This window comes from Prionailurus bengalensis, chromosome E4 (genome assembly GCF_016509475.1).
Source record: "Prionailurus bengalensis isolate Pbe53 chromosome E4, Fcat_Pben_1.1_paternal_pri, whole genome shotgun sequence".
NCBI lineage: Eukaryota > Metazoa > Chordata > Mammalia > Carnivora > Felidae > Prionailurus > Prionailurus bengalensis.
Window position 1 is genome coordinate 29,408,698 of NC_057360.1, and position 23,635 is coordinate 29,432,332.

Here is a 23,635-nt window from a genome sequence, read left to right on the forward strand (position 1 = left end):
CTAATGTGGCGCCTCTGATATACCCTCAGTGAACGTGGCTAGGTCTTTATACTTCCCTCTTCCCCACATGCTGAAATTTTCCAGTCCTTTCTGAAGCCCAGTCAGTTTCAGAGTGCTCAGATTTAAGTGCTTGCTTATGTGCTTATTGAAGAGATTCGTGAATTGAGAGTTGTGATCATGTCACTGCCTAAAACTCTTCATATTGCTCTTAGGATAAAGTCCAAGGTCCTGAATGTGTGCCACGAGACTTTTCATCATCTGGCTTCTGTCCTGGGCTCCTGCCTCACCTCCTGGAACTCCCCATTCTCCCCACGTCTCCACGTCACTGGCTTTTCTCCTGTAACCTCAGCACTGCTGGTACCTTTATCGTGTTGCTGCCTTTGTTTGAAAGGCCTCCCCAATACCTTCTCCAGACAAACTCCTCTCTTTAGTTAGGGTCCCACTTAAAAGTCATTCGCTCAGGAAAGGCCTCCCTCATTTCCTAGGTTAGATGTTCTAATGATACCAGCTCACATCACCTATGGTTTTCTTTTCTTCTGCTCACCCTAAGTGAAATAAGTTATTTGAGCACAGACCTTATTCACCCAACAAATACTCTCTGAGGCCTTCAGAGAATGGCCTAGATGTTGGGAATACCACACAGGAAGACAAAGTCTCAGCCCTTGGAGCTTGTAAGTGAGGCAACAAGCAAGAAGCAGATGTGGATGGGATATAATGTCAGTGATATAAACACTCTGGAAAATAGTTAAGCTGGGTAAGGGGATGGAGAGGGCTTGAAGGTAAGTTGGGAATGAAAAGAGGGAAGGCTTGTGGTTGACTGGTTCAGTGTACAATTCCCAATGCCCAACACAATGCCTGGCATCCAAAAAGGACCTGGCAAATATTTGCTCATTGAGAATCATCTTGGTTCCAGTAGGCCTGAAGGAACGAAGGGTTGAATTAGGCTAATGCAGTGATGCTTGCTTCTCCCCAAGTTCCCTGACTGTATCTGGGACAGTTTGGTCTGCATGTTTACCCAACATCCAATGGGAATCCACGTCAAACCTAAGTCCCTGTTAAAGTCTACGAGAGTCATACCTTTTGTGTGGTAGCCTTGCACACTTTCTTCTTAACCACCACGGGCCAAATAGCAACTAGTTGGTGAATGAAATATTTATGCTTTGGAGAAATCTTGATGTTCTAATCATTTTCTATTTATACAATGATCAACTATGCCTATGAGGAGGAGGAGAGTTTTTTCTGTGATCTCTGTGCATCGAAGTGACTAATGAAGTCAATCTGGACTTGGCAGATTTTGCCACAACTTGGACAGACGTAGCACCCATGATGTCGTGTCACTTCTCAGCTTGCTGGTTGCCTTGTTCCCACTGCTGTGATCTCATGTTTGGCATTTTCCTTTCAAAGTGTTATCTTCCCATTTCGCATGGTCCCTCTGTGTGGCTCAGGCTTAAGGCACTGTCTGCCACTTGTCTTTCAACCAATCTTGTCTTCTTAAAGAATATTCTGAAGACCAAACATTCTGGTCTTTAGTTTGTTTTAATTTTGGAGGAGCTGAGGGGGTGGGAAGAGGAGAGGGGAATTCATGCTTTCGCAATTTTTTTCTTAATTTGAATGACAGAGCTGGACTGCGGGGCTGAGTTTGAATTGAGATTCAGACAAATTGGGTTCGTTCTCTATAGTCTTGGTTAAAGAAAATTCACACAGCACGAAGGAAATGAGCAAAAGAATGGTTCGGATTCTCTTCCGTGGACCCTAGCATACCTTTTCTTTTGTGCTGGCCCCACAACTCCCGTGAAACAGCATCTTTCCCCACCCTGGGGGCCTCTTCTGGTTTTGCACTTTTATAGGAATTCATTGCTTTGTTTGTATCACTCTTTGGACCAAAAAAGCCGATCAAAGTCCATACTCTTAAGTTCACTTTGGCTCCAATCCCTGCTGTTTTGTCTGTCCCACCCCTTTCTGTGTATCACACTGTTTATCTCCACAACCAGATCTCAGAATCCCCAGCAGAAAATCACATAGTTTGTATCTGCCATTAACCAGCTTCCCCAACCACCCCATGCCCTAATCAGAGGCCTTCCGATAGTTGCTGCTCAGGGGTTTGGGTAAGAATGAGATCGGAAAGAAATGGAATATATTTCCAGCTTCACACGGTTTCCTTCAATCTTATCAGTTTGTAATTATATATTTACTTATCTTTTTACGTATTGACTGCTCTACCTTCCCTCCAGCAAGAAGCCTCATAAAGGCTGGAAAATGTGTCTGCTTTGTTGACCAAGGTATGCCTGATGCTGGCCAGAGTAAACATATTTAATGAATCTCTGTGGAATATAGGAGTGACTATAGAGAAGAAGGAGCTTATTCAGGGTGGATTTTCACTTACCCTTAAGAAGTGAAGTGAAAGCAAACTTTGGTGGTTTTGTTTAACTGTGGGCAAATTGGTATGGACTGAGAAATTCAATTAACTGTATTCATCAATTTTTGTTTCTGGGCTAGAATCGTCAGACTGAGACCCGGAATTCTTGATTCCCTTTTGTGGCATTAAAAAAAAAAAAAACAAAAACAAAAAAAACAAAACAAAAAACCCAACCCAAACCTTGGCATATTACACCACCCAGATTTTTTTTCTTTGTCTCAAAGAAGGCTAAGCTGAACACTAGATTCCTTACCCAGTGCAACAATCAAAAACTCCTAAAACCTCAGCTGCCTTGGATGATGTCACAAAACCCTCAAGAATGCTCACTGCTGAGTTGGGCACAGGCCCAGCAAACACAATTCTTTCTGCCAGTTATTCAGGGTCTTTGACAGATTAGGTGGTCTTTCTTATTCTTTCTTCTTCCTCTTCCCCTCCTCCTCCTCCTCCACCTCCTCCTCCTCCTCCTCCTCCTCCTCCTCCTCCTCCTCCTTTCTTCTTCTTCTTTTTCAACCTCTGAAAAGGCAGTTCAGTTTACCTCTAAGCAAGACATTAGCTCTGACTGCCCCCAAATAACATTTTAATTGGAATCTCAGTCCAAACAAATGCCCAGCTTCTTTATTAACCCCAACAGTGTAATTTTTCAACCTCAGACTGATGCAGGGGGAAACGGTCTCACTCAAACTGCCATGCAATGGAACATGGCAGTTTTCCTCAACCAGTCTCTCTTCTGACCTTGATTTGAACCTTACTCTCTTCTACCCGTGTTTTCTTTATTAGCTGCTCATAGCTGTGGCACAAGACTAATTTTCCTGTTTTTAGACTACCAGTTTACAGAGGTATTTCACTCCCTCTTTGATTCCCAAAAGTAACCAAGATTTCATGGACCTCGTTGGGAAAGGGAAGGCAATACCCATTCTCCACATTTCTTTTTAGGTTTTGTAATTTACCGTAGCTGCTTTGCAAAATGTGCTGTAGAGTTTTAGACTGTACCTGCTTTGCAAAATGTGCTGTAGAGTTTTAGATTGTACTTTTGAGGCACAAAGTTTAGGTACAAAGAAATCATACACTTAATTGTCAGAAGAAACTAAAAAAAAAAAAAACCCCTTCTAAATGATTACAAAAGACTTTTCATCAATAGACAGGTCCACTCTCATAAAGTGAAAACTAAGGCTATTACCCGAGTAATCTAGGCAAACACAGTATGTTTTTTTTTTTATTAGAGATCTCTAATCTTTTGGGGGAGATACAAATTATCCAGATAATTGCTTCAATTCCTTCATTTTTATGCTGAAATATAATCAATGAGTAATGACAGAGAAAATAATTTTTTCTCAATTATATACGTCTGCATTTTTTGACGTTGGTAAAATGATCCAAATTAAAAAGAAGAGAAAAGGCACCCTTTTCAATAACAATGAAAAAAAACGTGTTTATTTGGAGTATACCTTAATATAGCAGAACTATGTAGGTAGAAAAACAGTGCTTATGATCGTGTGCTCAATTAGATTTATTATAGGTTTTTGTACTTTTTGGCATTAGCATGAAAGCATATCGGTTATTAGTTTTTATAACCTAATTGGAGGCTTTGTATCTAGTTACCCCTCTGTTCTCAGCTTCATACAATAGTTTGTTGATTGCAAAAATTACATTTCTGTGACTTTAAAGTCCTAGAACTAGGTCTGCCACTGCAAGTTGGGGATTCAGCCCGGTGTTTGGAGGGCAGGGACCATGTGCCCTCTGGGTGTGAGGGGGTAGGCAGCTGGGAACAATTGTCTGTCCCCCGCGGTGTTCAGTGGCATTAGCAGCACGTTGGCATGATAAACTTTGCCTTCATTTCACTGGCTCAAACAATTAGTGGGATTGAATCAGAGTTCTCCCAGATCATAGTTTATTATATGTTATTAAATTCCATTATTCAAGAAGTTGCCGCTCTGATTATAAAACTTCCCAGCATATCCTGCAAAGCCCTCATCTCCATCCCTGGCCCATTTCCTTTTACATTTATCTTTTGCTTCTCTGATAGACAAGCTTTTCTCTCTCTCTCTCTCTCTCTTTCTTTTTCTTTCCCCTTGGTACTTATTTAAAGAGCTAAGAGCTAATTTGAAAATACATCTACGAAAGGACAACAAAAATGAGATGTGAAAAAAAATGGGTGAAGATTCTTAATTAGTCCATTATTTGACACGCACGATTTAACATGGTATGCTTAGCATTGTGCATTCCCCAAAAGAACAAGGCTCTTTTTTTTTTTATCCCAATCTTTAACTCCCTCTCATTCATTATATCCCTTCTTGTCACTTTCCATTAGCTGATCATGACATCCTTTGCTGGAAGGGCGAGCAAGCAGATTACTTCCAAACTGGTGTAAGTGACACTCAAAAGACTGGCCTAAAGGGGGTTCTGTGATAGCAACAAGCTCTTCAGCCCCTGGAGTTGGAGAATGTCATTTCAATAATATATTGGAGTCCATTGTCACATCCTTTCTGTAGCAACTTGGCAACTCCCCAGAAGTGGCAGGAATGGTTCTTCTACTGTGATAGAATCTAATGTTACCACTGTTGCTGATGATAGAAATAATAATAATAATAATAATAAATTATTATTATGAAGAATTATTTATAAGTATATAAATAATAAACATCATTATTATTACTATTTACTTAGCCAGTCTAACCCTTCATCTTGCATTTTGCATTTTACAGATGAGGAAACTGAGGATCAAAGTAGCTAAATAAATTGTCCATGGTCCCACAGCTGATAAGTAGCAGAGCTGGGATTTTAATTGTGAGGTCTGATAGACTGCAGGCTATGCCTCTTACTGTTAGAGCAGGTTACACATAACACACCAACTTTTAGGAAACGTCACCATGTCTCCCTAAGTCTAAAAGAGTAAAGAGATGATCAACAGAGCATTCATTTTAACGCAACTGAAAAATAACCTGTCACCAGGCACTTTCGAACGAGGGTGGAGAGGACTGAATGAAGCAGCCAGGGATGAAACACATATGCGCAAATGGTGCTGACTAAGAAGAAAAGGGAAAGTCTGAGGCTCTGATCAGGTCAGCCCTGGAGATGCAAACTGTTCCCAGCGCATCTTCCCTGCCCCCAACAAGCCCTCTCTTACCCTCAAAAGCCCGACCCTGGGAATCATCCTCAGCCTTGGCAGGGCACCGGCCCAGGAAGAGCTGAATGGTTGCAGATAACAAGTCACAATGAACTCTGATCTGAACAGCACTGGGACCAGTCCCGGCTGTTGCTCATGCCTCATACCGGCGTCCAGCCTTGTACGCTCCTCTGTTCCTGAGAAAACATGTTTCCTTCATTCACCAAATTTTAGCCTCTTTCCTTCATTAAGCATGTTTTATCTTCTTTTCCCACCAATCTTTGAAATATTTTCGTTATAAAATAGAGAATAGGGAAATACAGGTCAATACATTAAATAAAAGTTACCTGTTTTTCTACCAGCAGGAGAAAATTGGTAGTCCTATGGTGTATGTCTGTTTTGTTTAAGGTATTTATTTATTTATTTATTTATTCATTCATTCATTCATTCATTCATTTATATGTATATAGTAGACAGTAAAACAGGGCAGACTGAAATCGGACCACCCATCTTTAAATGTAGACACTGCCACCAGCCGTGTGACCTAACCTCTCTGGACCCTAGTTTTCTCGTATGTCAAGTACCTCCCTCAAAAAGCTGTTGTGACAATGATCTGATGTGTGTGAAGTAGCTGGACCATGGGGAATCACTTCCGGCATCTAGTTGCGGTTACATACGCGTTCGTCAATGTTCTTGCTCTGTTTCTGACCATGCTCCAGCCTCCTTGATTCCAAGCCTGTAGCTCACTTCATCCTCAGCCACGATTCTGTCCCTTTTCAGTCCGTTTGGTGTGATCAGCTTCCCCCTTACACCTCACCGGCGATTTTCCTGGTCTCAGTTCCTGTCCGTTTAACCCCAACTCTTAAGTAGGCACCACCAGCCTCTTTTCCCCACTATGTGATGGGCGCATTTCTGCCTGGGTGCCCTGCTTGCTCTGCCCGAAACCGAGGCAAAGCCTGAGCTCAGCCTTCCTTGTTCCCATCTGGTTGGAAATCCTTGAAGTGAGTGCAGATGGAGGCAATATCACGAGTTTGTGATCATAAAGACAGCAGCAACATCAACCCACAATCTGGGGGGCCTCTGGAATGTCATTGAAAAACTAGCGTCCAGACGTATAGACATACGCAATGCCAAAGCAAGTGTATTTGTAATCATTTTAAATGTAAAAACTCATTTTAAATGTAAATGTAAAAAACAATCATTTTAAATGTAAAAAAGAAGGTAATTATGAATGATTTTTTTCATCTTCCCTTTAAAAGCCCTCTGTTGTCAAGGCCACCTTCTCAATGATCTTTGTACTTCTGAGAAGGGGGAAAATATGTGTGTATGTATGTATATTTTAACTGGGGGGAGGGGGAGTAGTGCATGTGCTGGGAGAGCGGTCGGCTGGTGGCAGGAATGGGGAAGAGAGAATTATATTTAATGAAACTGGGAGTTCACATGGACCTTTCAGACTTAAAAAAAAGTGTTGATTTTTACATGCCAAAGTCTTGAAAGGGGCTTGACGGCTCACGGCTTTGGTGTATTTTTCCAGACGGCAGATGCCATTTTGTGTTTTGCATAAACTGACTAAATTTGCTTGCTCTTTGTACGTATTTCAGAGGCAACCATTCTTTGCTTTCAATAGGACAGAAGAGCTCCTTGGCACTGGAACCCTCCTGGTCCGGTGAGGGAGGGATGAGGGTCGCTCGTGTATGAGGATACACGGCCATCATCCAAAACTTCCCAGTTCAGGTGGAAGGAAGAGGTTGGACCAGAACTTGGGATCCGCGTTGCCCAAAGGATGGTTCGGACGGTGTGAGTGAGTCACAGAAGGTAAGCTATGCTCAAGAACTTTCAAAAGTTATTTTTCCGGTTTGTCCATTCTTATCTCCATGGAGGACAAATAGGTTCGTTACGCTTTTATTCCAACTCCTCGACGTCTTGCAATAGCTAGTTGTGCGATCCTGTAATTTAATAACTCTGTGCTTCAGTTTCTGCAAAAAAAAAAAAATTAGGATGATAATAATAAATAACTCATCTCTTAGGATTGTTGTGAAGATTCCATGAGTTAATCCGCGTAAAGGTTTCTGAACCGCGTCTGGCATATAGCAAGTGTTCAAGAAATGTCGATAATTATTGTTGTTATGATTCATTTCTGTGGAAGTTTGCATTTCTGCCTTTATTTTCTGATGATTGACCGGTCCAGTTCCCATGGCCATTATGCTAATTCTTTGGGTTGGTTTTATGGAAATAGACTGGTAACAGAGTGGTTAAGCTATTGGCTTTGCCGTCGAACAGAATCAAGTTGAAGTTCTTGAAGTAACAATCAATAGCTGTATCTCCTCATGAAGTGACTTAATTTCTCCAGGCCTCAGTTTCTTCATCTATAAAATAGGGATGACAATAATCATACCTGCTTCATAACGTGACAGTGGTTGAATATTATCTGGCAAAGATGTAAAATCATGTTGGTATTGTTATTATTTTTGCCACCCCAAATATACCGAATAGCTCACTTATAGTCAAGAGTGCCTCTAGGAGCTTGTTAGGACTCCAGGGCTCTAGCTTCATGGCAGCTACCTCACCAGAAAAGAGAGCAAACACAGAAATAGAAAGATGCTGTGAGGCCACGACTTTACTGGGACTCTTTGCCACATAATGACACAGATTTGAGAATCAAGTCTTGCTCAACATGGATTCCAACTGAAGTCAGAAAACTCCAATTTCTGAGCAGACCAATCCCAACTCATTACATTGGGGGGGGATATTCCAAAGGACGGGAACTATTGGGATAGGAACCGCAGCCTTATTTTTCTGTCCTAAACCCCCCACCCCCACCCCCCAGCCCACATAAAGCACAGAGCCAGGTAGATTGTAAGGAAGCATTAGTGACCCGCGCTGGTTACCTTTCATGGAGGCGTCTGGCTTTTGCCACATTATAAATATTTACGTTTCCCATTTTCGAAAATGTTTGTTTATTTCTTCCTTAAAGCTGCAAATGGATAACAGTTGCATCTGTGACTGAAAGAAACCCCTCTAGAGTCGTGTTATTGAAAACAGTTATTGAAAACCGTCTAGATCACACATGCCACCTTCCTCCAGCAGTGACAGGTAGTCTCCATTAATAACTGAATAAAGAGAAAAACAAAGCTTTTACCCTGAAGCTACTACAAAACCTGAAGCAACCCGAAGAACATGGGACAAGGAAGTCTGAAAAGCATCACCAAACTCGCAGATACTTTGTTGGCTCTGTGAGGGTTTTTTGACCGCCCCTTCCTGCCGCTGCTGCGTCACTTCCCACAGTGAGGATAAGAGGGGACTGGAGTTGGGAGAAAAGGCACAGGAATGACTTCCTTTCTCAATTCAGACAAGACAGCAGCTCCACTTTTTGTTCCTGACCTTACGCTTAGAAATTTCTCAGAGAGTGGAATGCCACGATTCGTTACCATTAACGGGAAAATAAGAGGGGAAGGTAAGAGCAAACAAAAGACAAAAGAAAGTGCATGTCAAAAGAAAAAGAGAAGTTGGAAAGAGCACAGAGCTATATTGTTAACAAGGGGGAAAGAAAGTACAAAGCAGCCAACAAACGAAAGAAACGTCCCAGTCCTGTGCCAGAGGTGGCTAACTGGCCAATGAAGATTCATCCTCCCCTTCTGCCAGGTAGAGGTGTTTCTGGGATGTCAGCAGGAGACTACATTTCCCAGCCTCTCTTGTGGTGATGTGGGACCATGTGACCAGTTCTTATCAGGGGAGTATGAGCTGAAATTCAAGAGCTATGTGTCACATGGGGGTTCAGTGAAGAGTGTGATACTTTCTCCGTTCTGTCTCTGTCTCTCTGTCTCTGTCCCTCTCTGCCTCTCCATCTTCTGGCTAGATAATGCCAGGGCGGTCTTGATGTCCCCCATGCCTGGAGCCATTACAGGGAAGGAATATGGATTCCTGAATCACTGCTTAGAGAAGAGCAGCCCAGAACAGCTGCCCAACCGGGAATATCCACATTGGACATTTTTGCGAGTGAGACATCAATGTCCATATGTGAAGCCGCTGAGCTTTTAGGGATTGTTTGTTATACCAGCAATCATTACTTACCTTGACTAATACAGAAATTGCTACCAGAAGGGAGCTCTAGAAGCAGTTGCTTTTTCTTCTCGCCTTTGCTTAAAAACCAGTTAATTATTTCCTGATATCCTCTTTTTCTTCTATTATGTTGTCAACAGCAGCCAATAACAACCAACGCATGCTATTTTTCACCTGCGAGCTCCAGAGTCACATGGTCTGACTTCCAAGTTACGAAAAGCAGCAGTTTTGCCCGGTATTTTTCCACTGCATGATATGTATCTGCAGCCATCCAGACTAATATATCTGCTTCTGGCACCTTGACCGCAAAGTCAACGCCACATATATTAGGGTCTTGTTACAGGACACCAGATCGGGTACTGAAGAGAATAGTCAAGTTTATTCAGGAAAATAGAAGTCTCTTGCGGCAGATGCAATGTAACGTGTTCACCAAATGATTTCTTTTCCCCGGGCACAGGGGAAGACCACAATCCCCTCTCCTTTGCAAGTTAATTGGGGCCAGAGGACCAGTTCTTTGTAAGGGAGTGTATGCAGAAGTACTGTGCCTCCTTTGGTCCGCGGAGTTAAGAGTGTGTGTACGTTTTCCCTGTTTCTGTCTCCTCTTCTTCCATAGGGATCTTGCAGGACATGTGTTCCGGATGGTGTGGCTACAAGATAGAAGCCACTCAGCCTACAACGTGAACAAGAAATAACCTGTATTTTGTCATATTCTCCAGGGTTGGGGAGTTGTGTGTTACCGAAACATACCTACCGCATTCTGCCTGTACTCAGAGTGTTTCATCAGGGAGGAATTCAGTGCAAGGAATTCGAGGACACCAAAACCAGAATCCCTGGGAGAGCCAGGGAATGAAGGGAAATCTGAAGTGAAGGCACCACCAGGACGTCAGCTTGCCACTGATGATCTCAGCTCCCTGCAGCACTGATGGGGGCGAGGCCTAGGAAGAAGCCCTGAAGCTGACACGGAGTCTCCCCCACCCCCCCTTGTCTGCAGTCTGTTAGTGCCCACACACCTGCTTGTAGCTACAGATAGAGAAAAATGGCTTTTGCCTCCCGCCTCCAATGATTGCAAGAGCATCTCTCAGTGGGAGGTAGTACCAAAAACCCTACTGCCAAAGGAGCCTGGGGATGTCATCGCCAGGCTTTCAGCCGTTATGGCACAGAGGACAGAGGTGGTGCCTCCTGAGTCTCAACAAAAAGTGTCAGGCACAAATGCTCCTCATCGTTCCAATAAGAAATCCAAATGGTCATCCCTCCATAACCCATTTTCTCTTGACTCTTGAGGGCAGATCTTACTCCATTCTTTATCCCCCGATGCCAGACAAGACCAAACAAAAAAATTGTTCTGAAGTGATTTGGATGGAATGACAACAGAATGAGTAGCAAATCAGAAAGTTGTCTCCGTGTATTTAAGTTAGGTTTCAAGGTCTCGTGTCCATGGAATCTGATGATTCTCCCTAATGACTGCCCTAGTTTCTTCCCTGGCTTAAGCTCTTTCCCCTCCTAGTCTGCTCAGAGTGAAGAGCTTCTTGTTCAACAAGTGACCTTAAGCTTGAGCTCTGGATCCTGTCCACATAGCCAAAAAGAGGAGGCTTTGATAATAGGTCTGGTAGAGCCTGTCTCTATTCTCTCTCTCTCTCTCTCTCTCTCTCTCTCTCTCACACACACACACACACACACACACACACACACACACAAACACTTATGTTTTAAACTGAAGTATCAAGTTGGTTGTGCAGAGTTAGTCCAAGTATTTCCGTATTTTATTCACTTGGTCTGAACATGACTTTTGTGCTCTGGCAGAGCTAAGACCTCTTTGGGAAGGTGAGGTTTAGGAGTTCATATTGGGGCAGGGTGGGGAGTATTGTGTAAGTGAGGAGAGGGTGGGGTAGACTCGGGTGTTAGCCCGAGAAAAAGATACTCAGGAAAGGGAAGGCCAGACCTTGATGTGGTTTTACCTAGAAAGGCACCAAGTTAAAACTCTGTGGAAGATTAAAGACATCCTCTTGATATTTTCATTTTCCTCATCAAAAAAGGGTAAGACTATTGTGCCTATGGTAAAAATAATAGTAGAATGACTCAGACTTATTTACAACCATCAAAGAAATGGAAGATATGGATCATGTCACTAATTAATCTTTTTGTCATTATGAAGTGGTGACTGTATCTAGCTGAAGCGTTGTGTGCATAATAGCACAATTATGGGGGATGTGATGATGTAATAGCGGCTAGTGCCCAGTATTTAGCCTCTCTTTTCCATTCCCACCCACCATGATCTCTGGCTATATTTAGTTGTTTTACACAGTGTACCTGGAGCAAAGTCTATTTTACAAAATTAAAAGAATGGAGAGAAGAGATAGAGTCTTCACAGAAAAACCAGGCTCCACAAAATCTGTTTCCCTTGGTTACTCATGTTCCTTCTTGGTTAATATATTTTCTTCTACTTTGCACCCAGAATCATGGATGGAACACAATCATGAGTTTATTTTGTGTAAAGGGAAGTAGAGCATTGAGCAATCATCTAATGAATGCAGTCAAGATGGTTAGTGAATCTGGAAAATTCCACTCTCAAAAAAAAATTACTTTCTCTACTCTGTAGCAGATTTCCTCTTGGCCTTAATTATCCACAGAGTTGTCCAATTTTCTGATAGTCTTTACCATTGTTGACATCACCTTAATAATTTATTTAATGGATTTATTTGGGTTCATTTGGGAACCCTTTATTCTAAGTGGCTGCTTTTATAAATCATTCAATAAGCATTGAACACTATTCCAGTTATCTGGTGCTGTGTCATAAACTACCCCCAAACCTGGTGACTTAAGGAGACACTTCATTATTGTCATTCTTGATTCTTACGGTTGATGGGCTCAGCCGAGCAACTCTTGCTTGAGTCCCTCATATGGATGAAGTCTGATGGTAGCTGAGGCTGGAGTCAGCTAAATGTTTCCTTATTCATGTCTGGCTTCGGGCTCCTCGGGAATCTTTTTTGCTCCCCATAGTTAGCTTGGGTTTCCTCAGAGCCTGTTGGTCTCTTGGTAATCAGCCTTCTTACGTGACCGGCTTCCTCACGTGCAAGTGTTCTCAAATCCAGGTGCAAGTTGCAAACCCTCTTAAGACCTAGCTTTGGAAGTCATGCGGGTGACTTCTACTCTCTGCTTGTTGAAGCAGTCACCAGCCATCCCGGATTCTAAGAGATGGAGAAATGGAGTCCACTCACAGTAGGGGAATGGCTTGTGCATTCAAAGAAGGAAAGAATTGATAGCGGTCATCTTAATGACAAGCTACTACAATTATCTACTATGCAGCAGGTACTATGATGGATACTGGAGAAATGTGTTGAGCTAAACAGGCACAGCCTCTGCCCTTGTGGAGATTCAAATCCATCTTAACTTTAGGTTGACTTGACAGTTTCCACAATCCACTGCTGAGCAGTGCCAAGTGTATTTGGCTATTAAACTGGTAAGCACTAATAGGATAATTTGTGGCCTGGTCATTAGCTGACTTTCTCAATAACCAAACTGAATGGAATTTGTGATTGTCTTATCCATAGCTTGGTGATCAATTTGGTGAGCTGACTGATCCATGCATTCTTTTTTTTTTTATTAAAAAAATTTTTTTTATGTTTATTTATTTTTGAGAGACAGAGAGAGACAGAGTGTGAGTGGGGGAGGGGCAGAGAGAGATAGAAAGACACAGAATCTGAAGAGGCTCCAGGCTCTGAGCCATCAGCACAGAGCCCGACGCAGGGCTCAAACTCACAAGCTGTGAGATCATGACCCGAGCTGAAGTCGGATGCTCAACTGACTGAGCCACCCAGGCGCCCTGATCCATACATTCTTTAACGCATCATCTGAGCAAAATTGGGATATCATCCGGTGCTTAACACATTGAGTTCCTGCTGTGCACAGAGGCTGAAACTAACTTTTAAAACTTGTGATAGGGAATACATAAGATACTGAAAAGCCAGATTTTGCTCCCGGTAGAGCTTCCATTCCTTTTGGAAGTTCGATCGGGAGCAGGTGGCGCAACTCATGACAATTACAAAGCAAGATACGGGACCCAGAAAACGCAGGAGAAACTAGACAGGTGGTATCTTTCCATTTCCCTCCTGACGATCGTCTTTTGGAGAGACAGAGAACTGATTATTTGCCTCAGCTTTCTTCTGTTTGGTGTCATTAAAGGAAGGTGATCTAGGTTTGTTAAGTAAAAGGAGGTTTCAGGACAGGAATGTTGACAGAAGAATTGGTGGTGTTCAGCAATTCTCAGGTCTTATCGTTTTTGGCATAGTTTATGGCCATTTCGCGGTAACAGCTCTGAGGGGCTGGGGGAGGGGGCTCATGATGACACAAGAGATCCCTTGACATTTTGGAAACAAAGGTCAGAGCCTGAAAAGGTCCCAGAGCAGGTAGAATTCCTGTCCACACTTGTGAAGTTCTCTCCCATAAAGCTGGTATCATGTTGTGCCTTCTTATGTTATGTCTGTGTATCTATGTTATCTCACATAGTACGGAAGGACTATATAGGGAATATTTTAAGTAAAACAACAACAATATAATACATGCTTTGCCTTCCTTACCTAGATGCTTCAAGCAAAGCTAAATTTTGGCTTACTTGTCACATAACAAGGTTCCTCTATCAACCCATTAACTTTACCTTTGTAATTCATACTTTATCAGTGTGGATACTTTTCTCACACTAGTGAATCTTGGGTCCCCTGGGTATAATTTGCTAAGTTAAACTTCTTTCCATTTCTCGTGCCAATTTATGCATCTATCTGAAATGTCTGTCCCTACTTCTCTGGAAATTCATAATAAATTTTAATTATATCCTTCTCTTTATTCGGTCAGTGCATACTTATTTGAAGTGTTTTTGAGTTACGTTGTTATTTTGTGTCTGCTGATACATATATCACTTTACAAATTTTCATGGGCACCTGATTAGCCCAACTTCTTATCAGGTGGTAAACTGAAGGGCAGGAGTTTCCCTATACATACAAACATAGATATACACATGGATGGTATATGTATGCATACATACATACACAAGAGACATCTCCTGACAGCTAATTTATGTGCTTCATTCTCCACTTTACTTTTGTCAAAACCAAACAGGCTACGGAGCACCAGAGGGTTGGGGGGGAGGTCTTGGTTGGTTAAGCAACTGATTTTGGCTCAGGTCATGCATCTCGTGGTATGTGAGTTTGAGCCCAGCATCGGGTCCTCTGCTATCCGATCTGCTCTCAGCCCACTTTGGATCCTCTGTCCCCCTCTCTCTCTGCCCCTCCCTTGCTCTCTGTCTCTGTCTCTCTCTCTGTCTCAAAAATAAACGTTAAATTACAGACAACAAAAACAGCAAAAAGAAACGGACTATTTTGTGATTACCTGATGACCTGGATCAATACATATGTCTAGTGGATTATTCTGATTTTGTAATCACTTTTACTGCATATTCCCAAGGATGAAAATAATCTAAATTATTGCTCATCTTTTCCTCTGGGAACATTGTTTTTCATGAATTCATGATAAACATAAGTACCTGAGCTGTGATTGTTTGTGGCAAAAGTGATTTTTTTCTTGAATTATAGAAGTCTTACTCCTCATCGTGAGGCTACCAAGCCTTTGAAGTTCCATGTCAACCTTGTGGGAGTTTATCAAGTTTTTTTTTTAATTGGTCTTGAGGGGGTCGTGAACATGACTTGGAGGATGTAAGCTCTTCCTCTATAATGTCTAGCTATCGTCCTGCTCTGACTTCCCAAATGAATATACAATGTAAGTAGAAACTTGGTCTTGGCCTCAAGAAAAATCTCCTACCATGTGTGGTCCCCACCCTTCCTCTTTCTAACCAGTTGGCTCTCCCTAAGACCTTTTTATATACCAAGTTTGGTGCTGCTATGGCATATTCACTACATAAGGGGCATCCCGACTTGTCTGATTTTAGGGCCACCAGGAACCGTTTTCTATCTTTCAAATATCATAAATTATTTTGACATTCCTGATATTACATTAACGTGAAATAAAGCTTTCTTCTCATAATTATGCATATACTTAAAATGCAAATCCTGCTGGAAGCATTAATCTAATGATGGGTCCTCATTCATATAAGATGATAATGACTGATGGCAGACCTTTTTTCGAAAATGGGTTTTGATTAGGGCGAGGTGGTGATTGAGTTTGGGACAGTGGTGGGTCACTGCATTCTTCTTAAAGCAGTGTGTTCAGAAGTAGAATATCCAGGCCCCGTGGAGAATCCCAAATGATCCCGTCATGTGCAGAAGGAAGATATTAAATCTTCTATTCATTTTATTTTTTAAAACTCCATCTTAGGTAAAGAGTTTTTGAGATATATAATATATATTTGGGGGATATATACATAATATATATTTAAGTAAGCTCTAGGCTCAAGGTGGGGTTGAATTCATGACCCTGAGATCAACTGATGCCCTACCAACTGAGCCAGCCAGGTGCCCCAGGGTGTGTGTATTTTTGATGCACACGATCCAGTAATATGCATGGAACTTATAAGTAAAAGTACACAAATTGGATATGTCTCAAATATTTTTATCGATAGAACTATGTGACCTAAAAGTTTAGCAACTAGTGCTTATGCAGGGTAAATGTGGATAAAGTTTTCACTGATGCTACATGGAGGAACAGGAAATAGCTACAGAACAAGTGTTTGCAACCTTAGACTCCTGACTGCAGTTATTACTGGTTTCAGTTATTTGATCAATAGGGAGTTTACTAACTCTCAACCTGACGCCAGACAGTCCCTTTTAAGATGTCAAGAAATTGCACAATTTTAGGATGTTGACCAAAGAAAGTAGATTTTGGTCATGCTTCCCCCCCCACCATTTGTTTTCTTAAGGGTCTCAAGGGAACAGAAAGTTTTGAGAGAGTTTACTGTTTGTGCAAGATGACTCGTTGAGTAAAGAAGTCCAAAGGTTATTATCTGCAGAACAAATAAAGCCTGGGCAAAGGTAACTGTAACGAATGTCTCCCACCTTGTCCCTTCAGCCCATCTAAGGGGATATTTGCGCCAACGATTGCATAACCGAGAGCCTAATCTATGCGTGTCAAATGGAGAGGAGGCACATTTTAGACTCCTACTGGTTAAAAATAGTCACTGACTTTTATTCTTCTTAGTTTGACAGGCAATTGAACGTGGTGTCTATGCAAAAATCATATGAAAAGTCTATTTGTTGATGAGAGTGTTTCTAAATATCCAGGTGTTGCTTGTCAGTGTCAGAGTAGCTGAATTAGAATTTTTTTCTCCTTCTCCCAACATAGACACAACACAACTCTTGACAAATACTAAAATAAGTTTACCAATTCCTGGCTAATCTGGACTTTTCTGTTGGTGGTGATGAATGATGTCAAGGACGATTGGATTGTTCTTGTGAGTACTCCATAGTAATTACAAGTATTCAGACTGGACGAACATACAGTGTGGGGATCAACGAGTCTTTTAGAAGATAATATCCAATCCATAAATGTTGATGGGAAAGTGGGAGGTGACTGAGCGGTTGAGGTTAAGAGCTTACTATTGGAGGGGCGCCTGGGTGGCGCAGTGGTTAAGCATCCGACTTCAGCCAGGTCACGATCTCGCGGTCCGTGAGTTCGAGCCCCGCGTCGGGCTCTGGGCTGATGGCTCGGAGCCTGAAGCCTGTTTCCGATTCTGTGTCTCCCTCTCTCTCTGCCCCTCCCCCGTTCATGCTCTGTCTCTCTCTGTCCCAAAAATAAAATAAAAATGTTGAAAAAAAAATTAAAAAAAAAAAAAGAGCTTACTATTGGAGGGGAAAAAAAGAACAATGCTTTGGGTCTCAGAGATTCATACTGACCACATATTTACTGAATCATTTCTCTTTATTTTAACTCCTTTTTTGTTGTTGCTTTTGTTGAAACTTGATGTCTGTAAAGCCAATTAAAGAGGCATTTTATATAGGACAGTCATGCATTGTTGATAATGAATGAGCCAGAAGCCAGTTATGGAAGCCAAGTAAATTAAAGAGTTGACCTCTAATTTTTTTAAAGTTATTAAAAAAATTTTTTTTCAATGTTTATTTTTGAGAGAGAGAGAAAGAGAGAGAGAGAGAGAGAGAGAGTGCATATGAGTAGGGGAGGGGCAGAGAGAGAATCCGAAGCAGGCTCCAGGCTCTGAGCTGTCATTGCAGAGTCTGAGGCCGCCTCAAACCCACAAACCACGAGATTGTGACCTGAGCCAAAGTCAGGTGTTTAACTGACTGAGCCACCCAGGTGCCCCGACCTCTAGTTCTAAAATTAGGTACTGGAGAAGTTTATAAACTTTCTCCAAGTGTGTTTATTATCCAAGAATTATTTTCTCAGAGAAATATTTTTTTAAGTTTTTTTTTTTTTGAGACTGAGAGAGAACATAAGCAGGGGAGGGGCAGAGAGAATCCCAAGCATCTATATGCTGTCAGCAGAGCCGGATGTGGGGCTTGATCTCACGAACTGTGAGATCATGACCTGAGCCAAAATGAAGAGTCAGACACTTAATCGACTGAGTCACCTAGGCCCCCCTCAAAGAAATATTTAAGAAAGAGTTTAAACATGAAGAACAAAGCAATCAGAGTGAGATCCTCTGCCTAATTTTTAGATGGCTAAAGAAATCCTAATTGATTTGATGTATTGTATGAAATCTACACAGAATTGTCTCTGTCCATGTGAGTACGTAGGGATACACAGGTAATCAAAACTAGTTGGCAACTAGGTTATCTGAGTTTATGAGCATAATTGTTTTAAGGGAAAACCCCCACGATTTTCCAGGATGGAAAAGACAAATTCCAATTTCTAAGCCTAAGCCCTGCTATGACCTATGGCTTGGAATTTCACTCATGACCAGCTATTCAAGTGGAAAAACTAATTATAGTATAAGTTTAGCTTAGACATTTGGAAATACTTCTACAGACGGAGACACTGAGCTGAGTTGTAAACAGGTTGGTAGCTTCAAGACTCTTTCAAAGTCTAGAGTAGGCAATTATCTTTCTGAGTCTGAAAATTTGATCTTTGGAGGCTCCATCAAGCTCTAGGATTTTTTAGGCCATCCAGCCAGGGCTTAGAATATCGAACGTGTGAATTGTCTGTTCTGCCTTTAAAAGGAGCTACTTTCTTTTTTTTTTTTTATTATTATTAAATATTTTTATTAAAGTTCACTCATTTATTTTGAGGAGGGTGGCAAAGAGAGAGGGAGAGAGAGAGAATCCCTAGCAGGTTCTTCACTGTTAGTGCAGAGCCCAATGTGGGGCTCGAACTCATGAACCATGAGATCATGCTCTGAGACAAAACCAGAGTCCAACACTGAACTGACTGAGCCACCCAGGTGCTCCTTTCATCTGTTTATTTATTTAGTTTTGAGAGAGATAGAGATAAAGATAAGGAGATAGAGAGAGCGCGCGTGCGCGCAGATGTGAGCAGGGGAGGGGCAGAGAGAGAGGGAGAGAGAGAGAATCCCAAGTAGGGTCTGCACTGTCATTGCTCAAACTCAGGAACCATGAGATCGTGACCTGAGTGGAAACCAAGAGTCGGACGCTTAACCGACTGAGCCGCCCAGGTGCCCCCAAAGGAGCTACTTTCTGAGGAGTGTTGGTGACCGTGGAGACATTGTGAACATTGAGGGGTAATGGGAGCCTCATGACTAGAAGTGTCAGAACAGTTTGTGATTGAAAAATGGGCTTCGAAACCTGCAGAGCCCATTAAATCAGTCAATCAATAATACTAAAAACAATAATTATGAACCCAAGAACATTAAGGCATTTGGTGAAGAAGATGACAGAATGGAAGAGAAAAAAAAAGAGAGAGAGAGAGAGAGCCAGAAGGAGAGACATGAGAGAGCCAGAGCCCGAGCGCGCAGGAGGCACACGGCTGGCGGGCTGTAGGTGCAGAGGGCCTGGTTTTCCAATCTGGCGCTGGGCTTGATGAGTCTGTTTATTCAGCTATGGTATCAGACGTTCCCTTTTCCTGCCCGAAGAAGTCCCCTTTGAAGAACTGCTCTGCTGGGGAGTAGTTTCCCCTTGGACGGGTTACTCCTGTTTGCAGACCTAAAGGAAAAGACCTGGAAAGGCCACAAGAATGTTCTTTAAAGCGATATTCCAGCTCCACGTGAGGGGAGGATGAATAGCAGCGAAAGATTTATTTCCCGGTTGAGGTATTTTTTTCCCCTCTCAAGTGAATTTAGCACTGAACAAAGGTGTCACATGAATGCGACGGGGGTCAGCTGTACTCGGGCACCTCCAGGTCTGTGGAGTGGGGTGGGAGAGCAGGAGCATGTCAAGCTTCTGTAGGCCTGGAGAGAGCGAGGGCACACCTGCGAGAGTCGGGGGGAATTCAGTAGGGCCTGCGGCCCAGCCCGGAAAGTCAGCATCCACAGAGGGCTCCACGGCAGTGACTTATCAGGGGACTGGCCTCCGCTTTCACAGCGAAGCAGCCGAGAGAACTTTAGTGAATCGGACGACAACATTTCATAACCAAATCGGGGGATTCAGAGGTTGAAATTTTTACTTTGGGGCTTTAAATATTAATTTCTTACAGTTCAGTGGCACTTTTTACTTTTCAAAGAAGTTTTTCATCTAGCCCTCACGTTAACCCTGTGAAATAGCCAGGGTAGATGTCAGTATCCTGAAGTTTGCTCTTTGGAAGAGGATGTGGCCAAAGAAAGACATATCGTTACCTAGCTCATCACTGGCAGGGGCAGGACGGCCACCCAGGTCTCTTGACTCCTGGACCAGGTCTCTCTTTTCTCTGTGTTCTTGTGACCTATACAAAGTGATGATGGGAGTTTCAGAAAAAAAGGAAGGTGACATTCTCCATCTCCTCCCAGGCATGTAGAAAGTTACTGTGACTTTGAAGCCACTGCTTTGCTGTGTCCAAATTCTCTCTCCGGGACTGGCCTTAGGGAGGAGATTCAAAGTGAAACCTTCAGAGGGGGAAGTCTCATATTCTAGTCACTGTGGCTGCCCATGCCTCTGGTGGATTTGTTCAATCTTTGCCTGTACCACATAAAACAGGAGCTCTCCAGAATGAAAGGGGTTCTTTGTTCCATCTCTGAGATGAACCCTTTGAGTAAGAGATGCCACTTCCCGGTGAGGTCTGGCTTTCCAGGAGCGGGGACGGGACCCACACGCTCCCCTTGATTCCTGGCTGATCCTCAATGACTCACGGTGACTCTGGGACCTGGAAGTGAGGTTCACGCAGAAGGGAGCCTGGAGCAGTACAGGTGCTCCACAGGGAAACTCAATGAGGTCTTACTTAAGTGCTGCTTTTTCTACTTGGCCAACACAGAGCCTTGTATTTTATCTACTTCCGGATGTTTGCCTCCTTTCTACATGTAGATCTGCGGTCGCCCAACCTTCAGCCGTATCTTCTCATTATTTGCATCCTCTAAGACTAGTTTAAAATTTCTGATGAATGAACCGGAAGCCATTTTCAGCCGAGCACTTATTCCAGTGCCCCTCCGCCTGTGGTTCAAATCCGAATCACCAGGGCAACAGGCAGGCGTACTTGGAAATGAGTCTCGAGATGCATCTCGTGTGCACCAAACTTTGAGAATCATTGCTCTGTCCCCTTTCTCCTTAGCTTCCAGAGCCCTTGGTGACTGCATGATGCTACCGGCACAAAGACAATCTCAGATTTGTGTGATGGTTCCTGATTCACAAGGCTGATTTCGCGGGGTTTGTCTAATTTAATCCTAATGTTGCGGGGGTGAACTTAATAACAGCCCTATGACGTGGATCCTTTTGTCCTCTCACTTTACAGATGAGGAGCCGGAGGAGTGAGGGGGTTTGGATCACGTAGCTAGTTCCTTGGCAGAGCCTGTGTTCGTCGCAAGTCTTGTGATTCCACGTGCCCTGTTCTTTCCCCCACAACCCCTGTGGCTCTATACCTTTGTGGACACTGCTGTTCTTCGCGTGGAAAGTGTTGTTCTCGATAAAACTTGCCGTCCACGTAGCTGGGGACACTTACCGTGATACATATGAAGCCAGGGGAAGCCAACAACACCATGTGTATTCCTAATGAAGCCTATGGTGGGATAAGTGGCTAAGACTGATAAGGAAGTATCCTTTCATGCAAATATTAGGGTGCAACATTGTCGTTCAGTGTCAAATTGGAAAAGCAGAACCGGGACCTAGTGAGAGATGAGGGTCCTTCCAGAGAAGGACAGGTTGGTGGTTGACCTGTGATTAAATTATATTCTCCTGACTTCATTTAGCCAGGAACGGAGAAAGGGTGGGAAGCAGGCTGAGCGGGGACTCTAGATCACAGAGCAGGTGACCTAGACTCCCCGGGATGGTCAGGCCGGCTCTACTGGGGTTGGCCGTTTTAGATATCTGTGAGGTTCACGGCTAGGGCCACACAAGATGACGAGGAAGTGGTGTGGGTGTGTAGAATGCCACGAAGGCGAGCGGGTCTCATCTCATTTCATTCCAAAGGTTCCGAACGCTCCAAAGTTCAAGATAGTGTGTAGCCATGATTTCAATGGCAATGTAATGGTTGCTAGAGTGTTCTGAACAAAATTTTCTAGGGGGGGGGCTCTTTACTCTTTGATTAGTTGCAACATACCGACAGCCGTCAGAAACTGAGACTTGTCAACTGAAAGAAAAGGTGGGTCTGAAACTTCTGCTAGAGCCCAGTTCTCTCCCACTTAGCTGGGGAAGGACCTCTTCTTTAATCATGGAGTAACAGATGATTGATATGACTGTACCCTGATTAGAAAAGGTTTCATTTTACTTGTGCATGGTACATGGAATTAGTTAAGGGTTGCATGGGAAAAGAAGTGATGGGCTATTGTTCACATTAAATTATAATGACAGCCTTCCTAACCACTGTGTATTTATTATGTAAGAAAAGAAAATGTCTAGTAAAATTCTGTATAGGTTAATAACACCTTCATAATATACTCCTTCTTTTCTATTGACTTGAATAGCCCTCCTACTGACTTTTAATGGATTATTAGAGTTAATTACATCAATTGCAATATAATTGATTCTTAAATACTATGTAGAAACCTCATACAATTATGGAAAAACAAAAGTTATCTAGACATCTCAGATCAAAAAAGATTTGGAATTCCTGCACATTTAATTTCTGATAATCACTAGTCAGTTTGGACATTAAGATTGCATGGTGTCCTGTTTTCTCTTTGCTAGGTTTTGACAGAATTGATAGTTTTACAACATTTAACTCAATACGCATGGAAATATAAGATTAAAGCTGTGAATGCAATTTTTTTTTTCTAAAAAAGAGATCACTTCATGGCTTAAAAGCTGAAATGTGTTACCTGCCTAACACTGACAGAAACAAACTCAAGTGAAAATCAAAAGTGGATTTGATGTTGAGTTTTAGAAATCTCTTCTCCACAGGTGTAAAGATACCTGTGGGTCTTAGGGTTTGTCACCCGAGGGCTTTAAAATATGACAAGAGGATGATTTGTGCCTAAAGGGGCCAAAAAAATTCCTTGCATTTCATTACCTGGTCACGGGCTATGTGTTCTAATGTCAAAACCACTGGTTGAAAAGTGAAGCATCGCTAATATCTGTTATTTGATGTCATACACATCAAAAGATATTCCTGTAATAGGTGGTATGAATGCAACCTTTTCATTTTTAACTGATTTGGGGAAGCTAGTTTGTGGGTATTGACACAGTTATCAGTGTGAGTTTTCTAAAAGACTCTGCTGCTTCACTGACACGGATTTCTAGATCATTCTAAAACGGTTGACAACGAAACGTGCAGTGGGTAGGTCCCCGGAACGGGAATCAGCAAACCTGATGTTTTCTGTTGCTACTTAGCTCGACGATTTAACCTGAATAGGCCTTCATGTTCTCTTCCATAAAATGAGGGGGAGAGCCTCTAAGCTTTCCTTACTGCGAATCTCCTGCCCTTGAACTCTCGTAATCTTATTTTCTATTTGATTCTTAATATGACCTACCATATCAATATGTATGTTGTGCATATCGATGTGCCTTATATGTATATGGCCATATGTCTCATCTGGTTAACTAGATTATAAATTTCCAAGGACAGAGACCACGCCATAAGTTACCTCT

At 42.5% G+C, this 23,635-nt stretch overlaps 1 long non-coding RNA gene across 4 annotated transcripts in view; it reads left to right on the forward strand.

The window, feature by feature from the left end:
- Positions 1-23,635, forward strand: part of LOC122476178 — a 95,355-nt gene that overhangs the window by 14,939 nt on the left and 56,781 nt on the right. For 3 of the 4 annotated variants that reach the window (XR_006295410.1, XR_006295412.1, XR_006295409.1), the window contains exon 4: positions 7,147-7,334. This is a non-coding gene — a long non-coding RNA (uncharacterized LOC122476178). Of the gene's footprint in view, positions 1-7,146; positions 7,335-10,294; positions 13,052-23,635 lie in introns of those variants that run through there. The other variant, XR_006295411.1, reaches the window with a different exon arrangement.